Here is a 21,241-nt window from a genome sequence, read left to right as displayed (position 1 = left end):
AAACCTATGAACCGAACGCAGCCTTAGCTGTTCTTAATCTAATGACCCTGGTAAAAATGAAGCCATGCCACTGTTATAAGCCATGACAAGTTTAGCCAAATGTTTTTGCCTGTAATTGTTTGAGACTCTGACTGTTTCCTCTGTCCCTTTTTGTGCAAATAGGGATATCCAATTCACCTGGTTGCTGTTGTGACCTTTTGGTGCACTGCACAAAACTCTTCTTAAAAGAAGTGAATTTTGTGCTGTTTAACTGGAATGTCAGAATGGAACAGTTGGTTCATTTTGGTGGAACTGCACAAAGGGAGATCTGTGTTCCAATCCTCATCATCCATATTGGCGCCATAACCTTCCTTTAGCTAAGAATGATATTTAATGCATGTGTTCATCTCTATTTTTCGACTGCCATGAGAAAATAATGCTGTTTTTTACTAGTACACTTGTACTCCCTCATTGACAAAACCAATTCTGAATTAGAAGGACAATCATGTACTTGGTTTCACCAACTGGTGAGGAGAAAGAGAAACAGAGCATGAAGAGGAAGAAGAAGAATAAATAGTGCCAAGTCAATCTTGCTAAACCCGGAGGTCTCAGTCGAGGCCATTCAAGGGCTCCGGCAATGTCTACCTTACATGTGAGACGATCCTCCAGGGAGCCCTTCCACTTCTGCTGTCTCACTAAATTAATTAGGAGTACTCAAGTACCACTAATTTATTGCTGCCTAATTTTCCTATTGGAGTTAAATAAATCTTTAGTAGGACCCTATGTTGAATCATGTACGTGTGTATGTTTGTCTATGGAGATGAATCATGTGGTGGAGCAGGGAGGGAATATTATTAGTGTCATGACATAATAGTGCTATTGTTTTGCATGTCAATTTATTGCCATTGGTTCAATGAGGCAATGTTTTGTGTATTGTCCATCATGAATTTGATGCTACTGTTTGAGTAATATGCTAATGTCTTCCTATCCTTTCTCACTAAGCTAATGAAGGTTTCACCTTGTTCCTACTTGTGCAAACAGGGATCATGTTGTGCCAATCATACATTTTAGTGGAACTACACAAGACAACACAATGAACTGTATCCCAGCCAGTGCTTTAACTCTGCTGGAAGTTCTTGATAATCTTTCGATATAATCTCAGCACTGGTAAACAAGAGTGATTTCAACAATACATTTGAAGTGCACAAAAATATATACTATTGTGTGATTCCAGTGAGTGCTTTATCATCTCTTATGGGACTACATGAATAAGCTTTTTTTCTCAGGTTGGTATGGGCCTAAGGCCTTCATCCATATTAGTTTGCTGTCATCTATATTTGTATCGTGCTACTGTCATGAGAAACTCCTTTATCTTTGCACGTTAAAGGTTTGCAACCTATGATAAATGGCAATGCTTTGAGTGTTGAGTTGAGCTAATTGGCACTGATTAAATAAACTAATACCTCTCTTTAAGCAAGACTACTATGTTGCTAACTTTACCCATTAAGATAATGAGGGTGCTTCTATTTGTTAGTGTATGTTTCATCAAATAGTCCCACTATTACAGTAATCTCACTCTCTCAATATATGTGCCAACAGGGATGCTCGATTTTGGTGGAACTGCACAAAAACATTGGGTGCTTCATTGCCTCGATAGCTTCCGTCCTCTCCTGTCAGTCACTAATCTCCGCTTGCTTTCTTCCTTTGCTGTCAATCGCTTGGCATATCTCGGCTTCCAGTCAAAGGAAATAGTAATTGATATGCTACCTCACACAGGTTGGTACTGGTCTTTATCCTGATTATTGTGCCTGTCATATGTATTAGTAATTTGGTATTGTTCTACTGTTTGCCGATTTCATAAGGGAGTAATTTGGAGCCTGAACTCGCAGGCAAATCGTTACATTGGGTGATTTCAGTAGAACTGCACAAAATGATCAGATGGACAGGTACTTATGCTGCTGCTATGTACTCCAAAGTTCACTCAGACAAGCATCGATGTTGACAAGAAGTGCCAATATTCATTCGAGTATCAACCGGCGTCAACCAATTGTCAAACTCCGAGTATTAGGGGAGTGAACGCCAAAAACATTGCTTGGTGCATAGCCCAGAAAAACACAGTCCAGTCTTTGGTCCCAACTTGTGCCTTTTGGTTATCGACACATATGGTAGCGAACTATATGGCATGGAGTCTAAAGATTCCAGACAAGTTGGTTGACGCATATATTCATCTGGCACTTAATTAGTCTGCATGCCAAGGATGCTCCATTTCAGTTGAACTGCACAAAAAATTTGGGTGGTTCATTTTCTCAACCGCCTCCTTTCTTGTCTGCAATGTAGAATTTTGGCGAGATACAGGACGAAGATGAGCCAGTAAACTAGTTGGATGAAAGTAGTGGCCAAGTTTCTCAAACCTCCCTCAGCACGAGGCCACTATTTGAGGATAAACCTACAAGCAAAGTTTAGATTGTCTGTGCTGCCTCTTATGTACTCGAAAGTTTACTCGTACAAGAACTAATTTTAGCAAGAAGTACCTCCGATTGAACATCATTTACCAGTCTGTACCCTAGGTAATTAAAGTTCGTCCATGGATCATATTAGCTGTGATCACAATCATTTGGATGCACAAACATACTGAACATGTGTATATCTAAATCTTTTTGTGAATTATGTATGAATATTGTCGTGTGATCTATCAATCATTTGGATGCATAGATATGTTGAGCTTGTGTATATATGAATCTTTTGAGTTGTTGACAGTGAATGTTGGCTATGAATATGAACATTTCCTATGAACCTGAGTTTGATATGAATGTTTACCTTTTCTGTTGTATTTGCGTGTGAACTTGTTAGCATGCCTATTGTGGGGTATAAAACGCCGGTCTCTTATAAAAGTAATGCTGTGTCCAATTTATGTTTTCCCTTCTAACCACATTATATATTATTTATATTATTACTATTATCGTATATTTTATAGAGACTTATATATACATTATAAAAACATCCACGTGTTATTAACTTATAAAAGGTAAATGTTTAACGGAAGTTGGGAAGGAAAATCCTGGTTGTTTCTGACTCATACGCAAGGAAAATCTTGGTGATTGCGTACAAAAGCTTGCGAAGATTTTAAGGACCAATTTAATAATAACGCGCTCATTTTAATTTTGAGCAATAACTCGCTAATTTCTTAATTATATATATATATAAAATGTGCCTCTCTGGTTTATTCTTTGATATTAATTGCTCCTTCTAACATAACATTATGTATATAACGAGCCCACCTAATACGTGTATTTCAAGGAAGTGCAAATGGGTCGGGATTTCTTAGAAAATATAAATGGGCCTGATTGACGTGAAATTTATTGTTCACCCAGCCCTACAAATGGACTGTACATTCTAGAAAACATGGGTTAAATATATGCCACATTTTTGCAGGCTGACATGTGGGCCAATAGGTCAAAGCCTACGTAGGGCGTTGTCAACTTGGTCAACAAATGATTGTGTCATCCACAGCCATTGGATGTATATCCAACGGCCGGCATGCACCTTCAATCTCTCGTCTTCTTCCTCCAGCGTCGCCAGGACCGCCTGGTCCGGCCTCCGGCGGTTAGCGCTCTGCTTAGCACGCATCGCTGCGAAGCGCTACCCCACCGCCGGCCAGGCTATCCCTCCACCCCTCGACACCTCCTGTTATTCTCCACAGACTATAGCCCCACGCCGCAACAGAACCAGTTATAACCCTTCTCCTCCTCTCAATCTGCGACTCCACTCCCACGTTTTCCCATCTCCGAGTCATTCCCGTCCGGGGCCTCGCTGTCGTCCACAGCCTCGCTGCGTTTGGTGCGGCGTGGTCAACAAACGAGAGTCATCGGAAGAGGACTATACGTGGAGAGCCTGACGGCTGGGACCCATGAGGTCCATGGTTGCACGCAAGGAAAGTTCCTCCTTATTAAGCTGAAAAAATGTTTCCTCCACCTGACAGATGGGACCCGCCGGCTGTATCTTCGCACGGAAGGAAGTGCCTCCTTGTTTTGTGAAAAAAAATATTCATCCCATTGACAGCTGGGACCCATCAGATTTGGTGACTGACTTGTGGGCCTACTAAGCGGACGTGTACGCATGGCTTTGTCAACTTAATCAACAAATGATTCTAGCAGCTGGACTGTTGGATGTTAGTCCAACAGCCGTGCTCCTTCTTCAACCTTTGTTCTTGCTCCTGTCTCCCGTGGGCGGCACCGCGGCTGTGCTGCCGCGCACCCGAACCAGTGAAGTTTCCCACTCCTCTCCATCTGCGGCTCCACTGCCCCGTCTTCCCCATCTCTGGGTCGTTCCAGTCTGTGTGTGCTCGGCACGGTGTGGTCAACGTGGTCAACAACCGAGAGTCATCGGAAGATGACTGTACGTGAGAGGCTGACAGTGGGGACGCACCACGCCCATGGACGCATGCATGCAACGGAACGGGGCGAGGTCAACGTGGTCAAGGAACCACTTCCATCGGAAGTATACTGTACGTGGAGAGTCTCAGCTGGGTCCACGGCAGCAGCAAGTAAGTGCCTCCTTATTACGCGGAAAATAATGATTCCTCCAACTGACAGCAGGACCCCACTGGATGGGCCATCGTATTTTGCAAAAAAACATTTGCCCCCTGACTGCTGGGACCCACCTGACGGGCCACCGTATTTCGTGAAAAAAATGTTCCCCCTGCTGTCAGCTCGGACCCACCGGAAGTGCCTCCTTATTACGCACAAAAAATGAATACTCCCCCGGCTAGCTGGGACCCACCTTGGTGGGAGGCTGACTTGTGGGCCTACTAAGTTGACGGGGACGAAGGGCTTTGTCAACTTAGTCAATATGAACGATTCTAGCTCCAGTGACCGTATGATGTCCATCCAACGGCCGTAGTGCTTCTTCAACCTCTGGTCTTCTTGCTCCAGCCGCCCAAAGCAGCGCCGGTCATGCCGCATGCTCCTGCCTCCCGTGGCCGGCTGTGCTGTCGCGGAGGCCTCACCCCCTACTATTCCCACCGCTAGCCAGGCCCTGCGGCGATGACAGCCTCACACCGCAGCCGAACCAGTGAACCCTCGTACTCCTCTCCATGCTGGCTTCCACTACCGTCGTCCAACGCCGTGGTGCTCTCCGCGCGGCGTGGTCAACGTGGTCAAGGAACAACTTCCATTGGAAGAGTACTATACGTGGAGAGGCTGACAGCTGGGTCCACGGCCACAACCCAGTTTTTTGTGATTTGCCAAGTAAGTCGCTTTGTCAGGCTTGTTGCGCTGCAAATCTTTCAAGACGAGGAGAGCTTTCATTTGGCTGGCCGAGAAAATGGCCCATCAGTAATGAGAAATGGGCTGTACATTTTTAAAACACATCAAACCGGCAATTAGTTTCAAATATCTTTTTTTTCATTTTGAGATTTTAAATTACATTAATTTTTATGCGTGGAGAATTTGTTGGATTTTATATTGATATACATTTATTTTTAAAATCAGTTTGAATGTGAGTCGAAATTTTGGGATTAAAAACAGTTCGGACCACACCGAAATATGCAAAATTTCGTATAATTTTTTAACCGTGGCCACAATATGGGCTGTAATGCTAACAAAAAGAATATGGGCTCCAAAAAAAGCCTTAATAATTAGCAAATGGGCTGTAAATCATTAGAAATAATGGCAGATGGGCTTTATGCTGTTTTCCACAGATTTGAGGCTTTCCGAAAAAAAAGGTTGACGCACAAGCAGTGACTGTTGGATGGCCATCCAACGGCCGTTGTGCTTCTTCAATCTCTGCTCTTCCTGCTCCAGCCGCTCAAACAAGCGCCGGCAGGACTGCCTGGTCCCTCCTCCCCATGGCCGGCTCTACTGCCGCGCAGGCCTCACCGCCCCACCGTAGTCCCATCGCTGGCCTAGCCATCCGTCTACTCACCCACACCTGCTCTTATTCTCCGGCGACGGCAGACGAACCAGTAAACCCTCGTCCAGTCGTACTCCCTCCACGTGGGAAACAACTGCCGAGTCTTCCCTGCCTCCGTGTCGTTCCCTTCCTAGGCCTCGCCGTCGTCCACCGCCCTGGTGCTCTCGGCGCGGCCTAGTCAATGACCAACATGCATCTGAAGTGGACTGTACATGGAGAGGCCGACAGCTGGGTCCACGGCCGCACGCAAGGAAATGCCTCCTTATTACGCGCAAAATAATGATTCCTCCACCTAACATCTGGGACCCACCGAAAGGGCCTCTGTATTTCGTGAAAAAAACGTTACCGCCGCTGACAGCTCGGACCCACCAGCTTTATCTTCGCACGCAAGGAAGTGCCTCCTTATTACGCACAAGAAAAATGAATACTCCCCCTATTAGCTGGGACCCAGTATAGTGGCAGGCTGACTTTTGGGCCTACTAAGTTGACGGGGACGGAGGGCTTTGTCAACTTAGTCAATATGCACGATTCTAGCTCCAGTGACCGTACGATGTCCATCCAACGGCCGTAGTGCTTCTTCAACCTCTGGTCTTCTTGCTCCAGCCGCCCAAACCAGCGCCGGTCGTGCCTCGTGCTCCTGCCTCCCGTGGCCGGCTGCGATGCGGCGGAGGCCTCACCGCCCCCTACTACTCCCACCGCTGGCCAGGCCATCCCTCTACTCACCCACACCCCCTGTTATTCTGTGGTGACGGCAACCTCACACCGCAGCGCACCAGTGAACCCTCGTACTCCTCTACGCGTGGGCATCCACTGCCGCGTCTTCCCCGGCTCCGCGTCGTCCCCTTCCTAGGCCTCGCCGTCGTCCACCGCCCTGGTGCTCTCGGCGCGGCGTGGTCAACATGGTCAAGGAACGGCTTCCATTGGACGTGGACTGTACGTGGAGAGGCTGACAGCTGGGTCCACGGCCGCAGCAAGGAAGTGCCTCCTTATTACGTGCAAAATAATTATTCCTCCACCTGACAGCGGGGACCCACCGGACGGGCCACCGTATTTTGCGAAAAAACCGTTTGCCCCTGACTGCTGGGACCCACGAGCTACATCTTCGTATGCAAGGAAGTGCGTCCGGGCAAAAAAAAATGATTCGCCACCCTGACTGCTGAGACCCGTCAGCTACATCTACGCAGGCAAGGAAGTGCCTGACATGTCGAAGCGTACGTAGCGTTGTCATTCTGGTCCCGACCGTGTACGTACATATATACTGGTGGATGTAGAGGCGCGCACGTGTCGTAGTAGAGGCGCGTACATGTCATAGTAGAGGCGTGCACGTAGCATGTACACGTACGTACAGCGGCCAGGGTGCAAGAAAGAAAATACGGCCACATATGTGTACATACGGGCGGGGTCTCGAACGCCTACTCGTGCATACGTACGGCCAGGGCTCGTGTATATGGCTGGGTCGGAACGGAGAAACAACGTTGTCGTCATGTTCATGGGGAGGCAATGGAATGCTCGTGTTCATGGTCAGGCAACGGAATGCGTCGTGTTCATCGGGAGGCAACGGAACGCGTGGGAGCCAACCGGCTGGGTCGGAACGGAATGCGTGGTCGTGTTCATCGGGAGGACTTGGACGGAACAGGCGATGGAAATGAGGCCTGGTGTACCGCAGAACGGAGGAACCGGACCTCCTACGGTCAAAAGGGGGGTCCTGTTGATCGGGAGGGGTGTGGCGTACCGCAAAACGGAGGAACCGGACCTCCTACGGTCGAAACGGGGGTCCTGTTGATCGGGAGGGGTGTGGCGTACCGCAAAACAGACAAAACGGACCTCCTACCGCAAAACAGGACTGCATGGGATACTGTTCATCTCCACCGTCGACCTCCTCCACCCTCCACGTGCTCCTGTTCATCCAGCCTCCACCGCGCGCTACTCCACCGGCTACTGTTCAACCACCCCTCCACCGTCTACTGTTCATCCAGCCCTCCACACCACGGGGTCCTGTTCAACCACCCCTCCACGGGCACCCCTCCACCGTCTACTGTTCATCTAGCCCTCCACCCCTCCATATCGATCGACTTCAGTTAGCAGCAGTAGCGAAGGAATCGCTCGATCGGGTTTAGTTAACAACCATCGATCGATCGCTCGGGTTCAGCAACGCGTAGCCTGTAGTGCAATCTCTCAAGTTCAGTTAGAGCCCAATGCCTCGCTCGGGTTCAGTTAGAGCCAACGCCTCGCACACGCGCGCGTACGTGTACCAGAGAAACGCGCATCGCTCGACCCCCGACCTCACACCGTAACCGGGAACTCCCCAAAATTTTCCTCCCCCTCGCTTCTACCACGGTTTTTTCCGTCATGGGCGGCCCAAAGAATGTCATGCAGCTGCGTCTCCGGCCCTACCAGGACGAAAAGCCCATTTTCTGTCATGATTTTTTGTTATAGAAGTAGGAGCCCACCACATCTATGATGATACCGGGTTTTGTCACAATTATCGTCATAGAAGTGTCATATGTATGACAGAATTTTTTTTCATTCGGCCCAAAATGTCACAGATGTGTCTTTTTTTGTAGTGTGAGTAGTTTCGAAGAGCCTTACCAAGGTCTGGTGCTTCTTCGAATTGAATTCCCACAAAGGGAGGCTTCGGTGCTTGCATGGAAGAATCCGGCGGACCAGCATCACCTGGATGACGTCAACAAGCTTGACGTTCCTAGTCACCATGCTTTGAACGCGCGTCTGCAGCGCTATCAGCTCGTCAGGTGAACACTAGTCCGGACTCTTCTCGACCCAGGAGGTGAGTCGCATGGGAGCACCGGAGCGGAATTCAGCAGCCGCGGCCCAGGTGGTGCCGCGAGGTTCTGTGATGTAGAACCACTGCTTCTGCCATTCCTTTACTGTCTCCACAAAAGTGCCTTTGGGCAAGGAGACGTTGGATAGCTTGCTCACCATGGCTCCCCCGCACTCCGCGTGCTGGCCATCCACCACCTTCGGCTTCACATTGAAGACTTTGAGCCACAGCCCGAAGTGGGGATGGATGCGGAGGAAGGCCTCGCACACGACGATAAACGCCGAGATGTTGAGGAAGGAATTCGGGGACAGATCATGGAAATCTAACCCGTAATAATACATCAGCCCACGGACGAAGGGGTGGAGTGGAAACCCCAGCCTGCGGAAGAAATGAGGGAGGAATACTACCCTCTCGTCGGGCTCCGGCGTTGGGACGATTTGTCCCTCGTCCGGCAAGCAGTGGGCTATTCCCTTCGCCAAATATCCGGCTGCTCGAAGCTTAGTAATGTCCTCCTCCTTGACGGAGGAGACCATCCACTTGCTCTGAAAACCAGATCTGGACATGGTTGCTCGAGTGGAAAGGAGATGAGAACTTGGGCGCTGGAGCTCAAGATCGGGAAGGCGGAGACAGAGAGAAAGCGTGAGAAGAGGAAGAGGGAATCCTTATCCTCTTATAAAGGCAGCAAACATTAAACGCCTCCTCACTCGCCTTAAGATTCTCCTATTCCCAGGGGCTGTGCAAACGGCACGGTTGGGTTACCCATGCCCGCATTGATGAGAATCCTGCAATAAGGGGACACGGTCTCTGCTTCGACGAGACACGCCAATAGCAACCGTGTCTTGAAACGTGGGATGGCCACTAGTAGAAAAAGGGTCAAACGTGAAGCACATTAATGCCGGTTTGAATTTGAGACGGCACTAATGGTACCATTAGTGCCAGTTCGAACGGCTATGCATTAATGCCGGTTCGTGTTGAACCTTTAGTACCGGTTCATGCCACGAACCGGTACTAAAGGGGTGATGGCAGGCTGGCATCAGGCCGGGGCCCCACGAACACCTTTAGTACCGGTTCGTGTCACAAACCGGTACTAAAGGACTAACCTTTAGTACCGGTTTGTGCCATGAACCGGTACTAAAGGGGTATGACCTATAGTACTGGTTTGTGAAACAAACCGGCAATATAGGGCAATTTTCAAACTCTACCACCCCCCACCAGTGTGTCGCCATTTCAGTTCTGAAAAAATCAAAAGAAAATGATAAAAACTTCAAAAAATAAAATCCTTTGAGAGGTAGTTATATTACTACATCTACTAGTTAGGAAAATTTGAAAACTTAAATTTGGACATGTTTTGCAAAAAGTGTAGGGAAAATGTAAAACGGCTATAACTTTTGCATACGATGTCGGAAATAAACGTATAATATATCAAAAAATTCAGCACGAAAATCCGCATCCGATGGAGACCACCTACGGCCTGTTTGCAATTTTTTAGAATCCTCAAATTCCAAAAGGAAAAAAAGATATGGTCAAATTTCAGTTTTTTTAAAAAAAATTGGTTAAATCTCGTCAAACTACTTATTTAAGAAGTATTAATGTTACTACATAATTATTCAAGAATATTAGTGTTACTAAATAATTATTTCAATTTTTTGAATTTTGGTCAAATCTGGTCAAACTATGGTCAAACTGTGGTCAAACTATGGTCACACTTATTCAAGAAATATTAGTGTTACTAAATAATTACTGTTTTTTAGAATAATAGTTTCAAACTCAAATAGTGAAATGTGTGACTTCATGCTCAAGCTAAACTCCTGAGGGTTAATAGGATTGACATCTTACTATTGTCAGGAAAACAACAAGTGCAGACTTGGAAACGAAGGAGAATAGAACCCGAAAGTTAAGCGTGCTCGGGCCGGAGTAGTGAGAGGGATGGGTGACCGCTCGGGAAGTTAGATGATTTGGAATGAGTGATCCACACTTGAGTAGTTAAGAGAGGTGATTAGAGACTAAATCACCAAATAATACAGAAAAATTAAAAATCAAAAAAAAAATTCCAAATTTTTCAAAAAAAAAGTGAAAAAAAAACCTTTAGTACCGGTTGGTAACACCAACCGGTACTAAAGGTCCCCCATACTAGGGCGCGAGCTCACGCCACGTGGTTGCCCTTTAGCACCGGTTCGTGCTGAACCGGTACTAAAGGGGGGGGCCTTTAGTGACCACACTTTAGTGCCGGTTATGGAACCGGCACTAAAGGCCCTTACGAACCGGTTTTAAAGCTCCGTTTTCTACTAGTGGGCAGAAGAAAAACGGTTCAAAATTATAACCGGACGGGCGCGATGTCGTGTTATAAAGAAGCTGTCAACAGATTAGATTCGTGCAAATATTATATTCTCTCTGCGGTTGTGTGTGGTGTATAACAGGTCCGGACACAATCATCACGTCCGAAGACTATCTTGGAGTTTGGAAAAAAGGGGAACCCGCCTTGGAATGCCGAACACAATCTGCGCGCCGGACCCCTCGTCATTGAAGCCAGGTTCAGGGGCTACTGAGGGAGTCCTGGACTAAGGGGTCCTCGGGCGTCCGGCCAGTTATCCATGGGCCGGACTGATGGGCTATGAAGACTTGAAGACCGAAGACCATACTCGTATCCAGATTGGACTCTCCTTGGCATGGAAGGCAAGCTAGGCGACCAGCTGTGAAGATTCCTTCTTATGTAACCGACTCCATGTAACCCTAGATCTCTCTGGTGTCTATATAAACCGGTGATCATAGTCCAGATAGGACACATTCATTACCATATACACATAGACTAGGCTTCTAGGGTTCAGCCATTATGATCTCGTGGTAGATCAACTCTTGTAACATTAATATTCATCAAGATCAATCAAGCAGGAAGTAGGGTATTACCTCCATAGAGAGGGCCCGAACTTGGGTAAACATCGTGTCCCCCGTCTCCTTTCACCATCGATCCTAGACGCACAGTTCGGGACCCCCTACCCGAGATTCGCCGGTTTTGACACCGACACCCGCCGAAGCGACATCTCACCCACCTGAGGTATAACTTCTTGTACTGGTCTAGCTCCCCAGGTCGCTGCATGCGGGTTTCCTTCTATGCGACTACTCCCCAGCTCCCCAGATGGGATCAAGAACTCACATATATTCATGAAAACATAATAGGTTCAGATCTGAAAGCATGGCACTCGGGCCCTAGTGACAAGCATTAAGCATAGCAAAGTCATGGCAACATCAATCTTAGAACATAATGGATACTAGGAATCAAACCCTAACAAAACTAACTCGATTACATGGTAAATCTCATCCAACACATCACTGTCGAGCAAGCCTACGATGGAATTACTCAAGCACGGCGGTGAGCATCATGAAATTGGTGATGGGGAAGGTTGATGATTACGATGGCGACGGATTCCCCTCTACGGAGCCCCGAACGGACTCCAGATCAGCCCTCCGCAGAGAGATTAGGTCTTGGCGGTGGCTCCGTATCGTAAAATGCGATGAATCCTTCTCTCTGATTTTTTTCTCCCCGAACGTGAATATATGGAGTTGGAGTTGAGGTCGGTGGAGCACCAGGGGGCCCACGAGGCAGGGGCGCGCCCAGGGGGGTAGGCGCGCCCCCACCCTCGTGGACAGGTTGTGGGCCCCCTGGCCTTGATTCTTTCGCCAATATTTTTATATATTCCAAAAATATTCTCCATGAAGTTTCAGGTCATTCCGAGAACTTCTATTTCTGCACAAAAATAACACCATGGCAATTCTGCTGAAAACAGCGTCAGTCCGGGTTAGTTCCATTCAAATCATGCAAGTTAGAGTCCAAAACAAGGGCAAAAGTGTTTGTAAAAGTAGATACGATGGAGATGTATCACCAGCTGCAAGGGGGGAGAGAGAGAGACAGAGGCCACACCGCAGTCTTGTTTCGATCAGGCGAAGAGGGTGAGAGACTGTGAATATAGCAAACCCTAGCAAAGAAATGCTGAGCCTCCAGCATGTATATATATATGTAGTGCGGCAAGAGTGTAGAGAGTGCAAACCCTAGTGAACAAGCGCTGAGACTCCAGCTTATATAGTTTACTACATGTATACTGTATTACGGACTGAGCTCCGGTGCCTTAACTGCATCTGCCTTTGGCTATATGACAAGTGGGCCAGCCACATTTTGGGCCCACCTTTCATACACCCAAAGGCAGGTGCACTAAGTAAATGAAGCTACGTCCATATAGTACTCGTGTATACTACTACTATATAGAGGAGTGGTTTTATTATTCTCTCCATAACAATCATTTTAAATTGTGTAAGTACGAAACGAAACTCTATTTAACGTACAAGTGAAGAAAATTACCACTTCCGATGAACTAACGATCCACGCGTCCTGGTCGCACTTCCTGTCCTTCACGCGCGGTACACTACCCTCCCTTAAGTGAACAACCACACATGCGCCAAATTATCAGAAACGTGTGAAAGTGTGTACAAATAAAGAATTTTAATTTCAATTATCGGAAAGGTTTGAGAGTATGCACAGTTTGCCCTCTCTCAATAATTATGGTTTGTTGTGTTGGGCCTAAACTTGGTCAAACTTTACAAAGTTTGACTTCAGTCAAATCTAATATGCAGAGTAAATAAAAATGGAGGGCTACTACGTCCATACGGGTTTTTAGTCCATGCCATTTTTTTAATCAAAGTTAATAGCTGGACAAATAAAATTACAGGGGAGCTGAAGACAAAGTTGTGAGAAGGCTTAGAAATCAATAGAAAACTTATGCTCTTAGTACCAACGTGATCCTTCTTTGAGGAAACAGTTGGTTCATAGCCAATTGTGTGATAAAATTGCACCAACGTGAAAGACGACTGCGTCTCCAACGCAACCAAGGTGAACTGATGAAGGATATCATGTTTGTGGGTAACAAGCAAAGAGCACTGATGGAAGACAATTTGTTTTTCGTGGAAAATTGATCAGCTTAACCAGACCATGCAACCATGAGGCGCAATCATGAGCATTGATAGGTCATCGTGGTGATGCATCATCCATTTGGCATCAAGTTTGAGTGAGGCACCTATGAAGTTCAACAAATCCTCACTGTGGTCTATTTCTTCCAATTTTGTGCATTTTCACTAAAATTGAGGAAGACATGCCCGGGTATGGAGATACACATCGCTATTTGCAAAAATATAAAAAAGGGATATAGTGTTGTTACTTTGTTTTGGCAGTGGTATAAGATTAACAACGACATCTCAATTGTGAATAAGAATTAATGAAAAGTACACCAACAAACAGAAGCATCATGATTATCTTGATGGGAACTAAACCAGGATACCTGAGAAAAAAGGCATTTCTTCATTTAACTAGTGACAGTATTAGATTAGTAGCAGCAATAGGAGCATATGGACAATGACCGCACAACCACCATGTACTTTTTGTCGAAACAACATGTATACCTCCACTGAGGCATAAACCACGACCTTTTCGAGTGGCATTTCCTCTATAATAGTAGGTGATGTTGGACGAGCCGACGAACCCTAGCTACTATACATGGGGAGCTGGGGAGTATTTGCATAGAAGAAAACCCGCATGCAGCGACCTGGGGAGCTGAACCAGTACAAGAAGTTATACCTCAGGTGGGCGAGATGTCGCTTAGGCGGGCGGGCGGGATCTGCCCACACGATGGCAGCGAACAAGGGCGTGGAGGACCTTCGTCCGCGCCAGCGCCGACTCCGAGAGGATGGTGCACATCAGCTTCCTCCATCGCCGACGGCGACAACGTCAATGCTGCACCTCCTCACCTCCCGCAACGGACGGGATTCGGTCGGATCTGTGACCACCAGTGAGGAGAGAGATAGAGTGGACACTGTCATCTTGTTTTGATATGGAGAGGGTGAGAGAGCGAGAGGCGAGAAACCCTATCAAACAAGAGGCTATATATACAATGGAGTAAAAAATCTCTCCATAGTAGTGGTTTTAAATAGAATACACACGTTTCTGAAAAAAAGAAACAAAAACTGGCGGACAATTTTTTTTAACGTGCCAAGAAAGAAAAATCGATCAAAAACACGCCCCCCGCTTCCAGGTCGCGAGAGTCGTCGCGCGCACACACATAGACATAGACATGCATATCCGTGTTTACGTAAAATTCCATCTCCATCTTCATCTCCAATCATATTTGTCCAACTGGTACATTATTTACGTTGTTAATTAGGCTAGTCATAGTGAGAGTAACTTAGCTAGTAACATGGCGCATTCCTAGAAAATTTTGCTTATGTGGCATCTATTTATATATAAAAAGTGCTTGACGAGCTAACCAAAGAAAAGAAAATTATGCTAGAAATTACCACAAAAATTATAAACATCTAACCATTAATTTAATAGGTAAAAAACTTTATCATCGTTAGATTAGATTCAACTTGAAAATTACCCACCATTCTTTTTTCCTCTAGAAAATCCTATCCGGTGAACAACCAAACGAGAAGAAACGAGCTAAAAAAAAGATCACAACAAACCCTAGCTTGGCTACGCCATCCTCATGGCCATTGGCTTGGCGGCTTTCAGGCGAAGACCAAGCGCAGATAGGGCTGAAAGGCACATGTCACCTCCTTCGAGGTGGCTCCCTTTACCAATATGCAGCATGCATGAGCAGCGGCCAAGGGCAAGGTATGTACGTTGATGGCTTCTTCCCAAATATTCAACCCTACAATGATCAATTGCATGCATGCCGTTCTGTCTTTTTGCCATTTCCTATACGCTGATCTCAGAAACCATTTTTTGATCCGTCCCGTGTTCTTTACACAAATCTCACAATCGATCTCACGATCTCATAAACAAAACTCACCATAGGTTCGACTCATACCATCACAAGCAATCCTGCCGATGATGTACTATTATTCCAAATCAATATACATCGCCATGATGGTTTTCCCTAAAAAAAAGAACTCTCACGAGCGAGTGCCCCAATCTCCTCGATTGTGCCATCGGCTCCATCAGGTTTTCCTAAGAAAGAACTCTCACGAGCAAGTGCCCCAATCTTCTCAGTTGTGTGCCGTCGATTCCATCAGGTGAGCAGATCACCTCCAGCAGCTGGACCATCTGCAGATATCATATAGAACTGACATAAAGTTCAATATTTTCTTAAAAGTAAGAGCAAAAACGGCAGAACAACTAATGTCTTCAATTCAAGGTATGACAACACAATCAAGAGCTTTTAATTGATGTAAAATGGGTTTTTAAACTTCTCCTAAGTTCCCCTTGTGGATTTTCAGTCATTATTATACATCAACTTCTCATCCTCAATTGCAATCTTATCTTATTCTTAGATTTCAATCTTTCTTAACAGCAAGAACAGAATCAGTAGTATAATGCACGTCTTCAATTCAAGGTGTGACAACACAATCAAATGCTTTTAGTTCAGAAAGAGGTGGAAAAACTACATGCACAATATCAGATTGTACAACTCCATGTTCGCTTTCACATCAATGGGAGGAGAGGTGGACACAGAAAAAAATGGTCCCGTGCCTCATGTATTTGGAATGAATGGCCAAAAATATCACAGATAGGTACTCTACGACCTGAAGGTAAAGACAAACCACGCACGGCGTAGTTGCACACCTATGCCACTACAAATAAGGGAAGAATCAGAGTTGACGCGTCAACATCAGAAGATAAAAGGGAATCAACAGATACTCCCATTGTCGAGGGCCTTAAAAATATATTGGATAAAGATAATAGACTAGCAAAAATACTCAGAATGGCAAGGGATAAATTCGAAGGTGACTATCCACGTGAGATTAACACGACATGACATACCATCTGCAATTGAAGTACCAGACTTGAACTATCACGACGTGAGATTAGCACGACATGACATGCCATCTGCAACTGAAGTAGCAGCCTTGATTGTTAGTGATACAACAGAGAATGGAAAAGTACATGATATCATTGTTCAGTACAAAGACATGAGACCAAGAATATCGGAGAACCATTCAAAATTCATGGTTGTGCAGTATCCATTGTTAGTCCCCTACGGAGAAGATGGGTACAGAGGAAATACACATCGCACAATAAAAGAAGGTGCAAAATGCAAGAGAAAGCATGTAAACATTTGCTGGTGTGGAAGGCTTAAATTGCAGTTCAATATGGATGCCTTTGCATGCATTTTGCAGTAGTGCAGTACAAATAGACTGCATGAAAAGACATAAAGGAAACCTAAGAACGCAATTATATGCTGGGTTGCAAGACATAATAGACAGAGGAGATGCAAGGGCTGCCCAGGTATGAAGGACAATACTATTGTCGTGTGCCATCCAGCTTCACAGATAGCCCAAGATACAAAGCATAAAACTACTAAGATGCTATGGCAATATGTCGATGGGCTGGATACACAGACCTATTTGTGACATTCAATCTTTGCTACAGAAAGTAGGCATAGCAGCATCATAAAGACCTGATATTGTTGACCGGGTGATCTACATAAAGATCAAAGTGTTCAAGAGAAATATAAGAGAAAGGCTATACTTTGGAAACACACTCGCAAGTAATACCCTACCGACTTGATCACACCTGTTATTTTCTTTTGTATAGCAAATGAACTAACAGCGAGAATGATGTGGTCAAGAACATAGTCTACAGAGAAATATCCTCAAGGTAGGAACTAAAAACGCACTTACACATGCTACTAGCCCTTTTAGATAGCCATAAGTACATGGAAGAAAACTGTTTTTTCTATGCTAACATGATACTCCTATGATGGAACATAACCATAAGAAGATGGAACTAAACTGATTTTTCTATGCTAACATGATATGACGGCGGGTATGATCTAATACTCCCAGAATTATTGAAACATGCATCAACATTCGATGGAAATAGCTCAATAATACCAATTGTCGGTGCTACATATATTTTTAGATATTAGTTACAGCATCCACGGATCGTTATAGTTAATATGTAAAATTAAATGGCACCTACTTTCATATTCACTTACTAAAATAATTCTATCTTTGGGAAATCGTAAAATTATAACAAATTAATTAATTACACATTAAATATGTTGAAAAGAATGGGAGCAGGGAGCCAAACATTGTCGATGCCAGTCCCAAGTACTAAAAAAAGTGGAGGGGGCATAGATAAATTTACACCTTTCAGTAACAAGTCGTACCTGAAAGCACATTGTACTCCTATTTGTTTAGTCATACACATGCAGAGACATGATAAGAACAAGGAAAAAAATAAATGATAAATGCATGAAAATGGAGAAGTGAGGAGCTACAGGTGGAAGAATGAGCCGCCGAAATCAGGCTACCTCTATCGAGGAGCAAGACGACCTGCTGGGCTGGTCTTGCTCGGGGACAGCCACGATATGATGTGGATCCAAGCTCGCTGTAGCAGACGGGATCCACACCCATATCGCCTCCAAGGACGGCGACGACAGTCGACAACGGCACTGTCAAGATCGACAAGCTAGCCTCCTCTATTGCTCAGCTTCTCGTCGAGCCCTGCTACCCCTCCGCCGCCGTTGACCAGCATAAGAGATTGAGGAGGCATACATCGGGGAAAACCAGGCGCCGTAGATGGTCACGCCGTCGCCGCACCAGTGAGCCGAGCTGCAAAGGTGCGTGCAGGTGAGGACGAGCAAGATCACGGCAAGGAATCAAGAGGGGAAACTAAGTTTTATTCAGAATTGAATCTGCAGCGCTCGGGTGGAAGCAATTTTGGTACGAGGGGATAGAAGGAGATGAAAAGGGGATCAGGCAAGAGCCACGTCTGATGGTCGGAGAGTGTGAGGTTCTCTTTTTTCTTCTTTTTTTGGACAATTGTGTGACAGGTTCCCTTTGTTTTGAGGAAGTGTGTGAAGGTGTGAGTGTGAGGGATTCAACGACAAAAAAATGTGTGCGGGCTGTGTACATCTGTGTCATCCTGTTCGGCTTCCATAAGAAAAGAAAAAGCCCCAAAAAAACATTTTCAAAAATAACACAAAGATTTCCTACCAATCAACTACGATTTCGAAAACAACACAAAGATTTCCCACTAAACGACTACAATTGCGTACAGGTGGAATTCACATACATGTGTGCTCCAACATAAATTATACTCCCTTTGTAAAGAAATATAAAAACATTTAGATCACTATGCTAGAAATTCTTTTGAACAAATCCAAAAATATATAGTATACGATGATAAAAAATACTCCCTCCGTTCCTAAATGTAAGTCTTTGTAGAGATTTTCACTATGGACTACATATGGATGTATATAGATGCATTTTAAATGTAGATTCACTCGTTTTGCTTCATATGAGGTCTATAATGGAATCTCTTCAAAGACTTATATTTAGGAACGGAGGAAGTATATCAAACCGGAACCAATCATTCATATTCGGGCTATGCATATGAAAGTACAATTTCATGTCAAGCCGTCACAGACTATAAACATAATCATGCGGCAGCATCCGGCAAACCCATGAGTTGGAGCAAAGTGCTCCCAAAGAATTTGATGAGAAAGATAACACCCAATATTTTTCCGAACATGAAAGGAAAATTCCTCTTATCACCAAATAAGCTGTGTCTAAGGGTAAAATCATGTTTACAACCGCAACACTTGATGAACAAATGATGAAAATGTTATATATTTACCTTTGTTGGTTAATTAAACTTTGTTAAGTACTAGCCCGTGCATTTGCGAGGGCCACTTTGCTAGTGTAGTTAATGAGAAGTGGTAACATGATATGTTAGTGTAACATAGCGCTCCCCGAGAAAAGATGAGTCTACCACTTGTAGAAAACAGGGCTATGGTCCAGGCCGGCTCCGCCCATTAGTCCCGGTTCAGTGTAGAACCGGGACTAATGTGGGCATTGGTCCCGGTTCGTGAGCCCAGGGGGCCGGCCGTACCACGTGGGCCATTGGTCCCGGTTCGTCTGGACCTTTTGGTCCTGGTTGGTGGGATGAACCGGGACCAATGGGCCTCGCTCCTGGCCCACCACCATTGGTCCCGGTTGGTGGCCTGAACCGGGACCAAAGGCTCCCCTTTAGTCCCGGTTCTTGCCACAAACCGGGACCAATGAGGTGCCTATATATACCCTCGCCCGCGAGCAGAGCACTCCAGTGCTCTGTTTTTCTCTGGCCGGCGAGGGGAGGGGTTTGTGGTGCTCTAGCTCACCTCCTATGCACATGAGGTGTTCGATGGAATGCCCGAGCCACACTACTTAAACTTTCTCCTCTCGAATCTCGACCTCCAAGCTCCATTTTCCTCGAGAATTGTCTAGATTTAGCGGTCCGTCACGCCCCGTCCCCGTCTTCACCGCCGTCGATCACCCGCGCTGATCTCATCACCGACACGACCGTGGTGAGCCTCTTGTTCTTATCTTCTTTCTGAAAGGAAAAATATTCTTACTTGTCTCTTTTGATAGATACTTGTATCATTTTCTTACATTTATTATTGCATCTTATATAGTGCGATGGTTTTGGTATCCGCCCCCGTCGGCCCTCGTCCTGTCTATGATTCGGATTTGGTATGTATATTATCTTCATAACTATTGGTTCATTTATTGTTTATGAAAATTATGCTAGAATCGTTGATAATAAATCAAAACAAAGATATAATACTCTTTCCTTACAACTTCAAGTGAGTGTTACTGTCTTGTGCATATTCGGTTTCCCTTATATATTAGTCAAGGTTATAGTAATGTAATTGATGAGTTATGCATGCGTGTGCAGTTTCCACTATATTCTCCTACATATTAAGCTTGAGCAGGGACTAGTAACCGTCTTAGACTCAAGACGAAAAGATCCCAAGGACTATGCAGGCATGACTCAAATACTCGAGAAGTAAGTTAAATCGATCATTATCCACCATATCAGCAACTTTGTTCATTTCCTGATATATCAAGTAATTGTTTTCTTTGTCCGGCAGGGTTTGGAGAAAATTCACCAGAAAAGCTCCGGGACTGCCGAAGGAGCTGCAATTTAGACACCCGAAAGTAAGTACTAGCTATAGTAGCATTTTAAGCGCATCTACTAGTCATTCAAGCGCTAGTTTCATCAATACCATTTGGCATTCTTGCTTATCAGTTTGATTAACCTCTATTTCTTGTAAAGTGGTTGTGGCAGCAACAAGGGAATGATTTCTGTGGTTACTATGTTTGCGAGTCCATCCGCCACACGACCTGTGAGCGGGGCTACACTGACGAACAATATGAAGTACGTAAATAACAACATTCACAATTTTATTTTATTACCATCATTTGTGTTGAGTTTCATTCATTCATATATATATGTATTGACCCCCTTCTTTAAATTAGATGTTTCGGAAGCGGGATGAACTCCTAGAACCAGCTCGCATGCGAGGAATTCAAGAGGAATTGGCGGCATTCTTTCTTGACCACGTGATCCCTGAAGACGGAGAATTCTATGTTAACCCTGAGTCCGTATGATTATATTTGTAAGAGATAATTACTGTATATATGTAGCCGGTAGTGTCAGATAGATATACGAGAACTTGTTGTTCGACCAATCTCTCGGAGAAGGAGAGGTGGTCGATATCACTTCTCTCTGTATATATGCATATATGTTCATGACGATCT

The 21,241-nt window shown here is 45.2% G+C and overlaps 1 long non-coding RNA gene across 1 annotated transcript; it reads right to left on the bottom strand.

The window, feature by feature from the left end:
• Window positions 1–15,373: 15,373 nt before the first annotated feature.
• On the bottom strand, window positions 15,374–18,513 carry LOC125507726. Its single transcript, XR_007282948.1, has 3 exons — window positions 17,968–18,513; window positions 16,473–16,544; window positions 15,374–15,755 (listed from the first exon to the last, which is right to left on the bottom strand). It is a non-coding gene; the product is annotated as an uncharacterized LOC125507726 (long non-coding RNA).
• Between the last annotated feature and the right edge of the window lie 2,728 nt (window positions 18,514–21,241).

The sequence above is a fragment of the Triticum urartu genome, chromosome 5 (genome assembly GCF_003073215.2).
Source record: "Triticum urartu cultivar G1812 chromosome 5, Tu2.1, whole genome shotgun sequence".
NCBI classification, from domain to species: Eukaryota; Viridiplantae; Streptophyta; class Magnoliopsida; order Poales; family Poaceae; genus Triticum; species Triticum urartu.
This window is presented reverse-complemented; position numbering and strand designations above follow the sequence as displayed.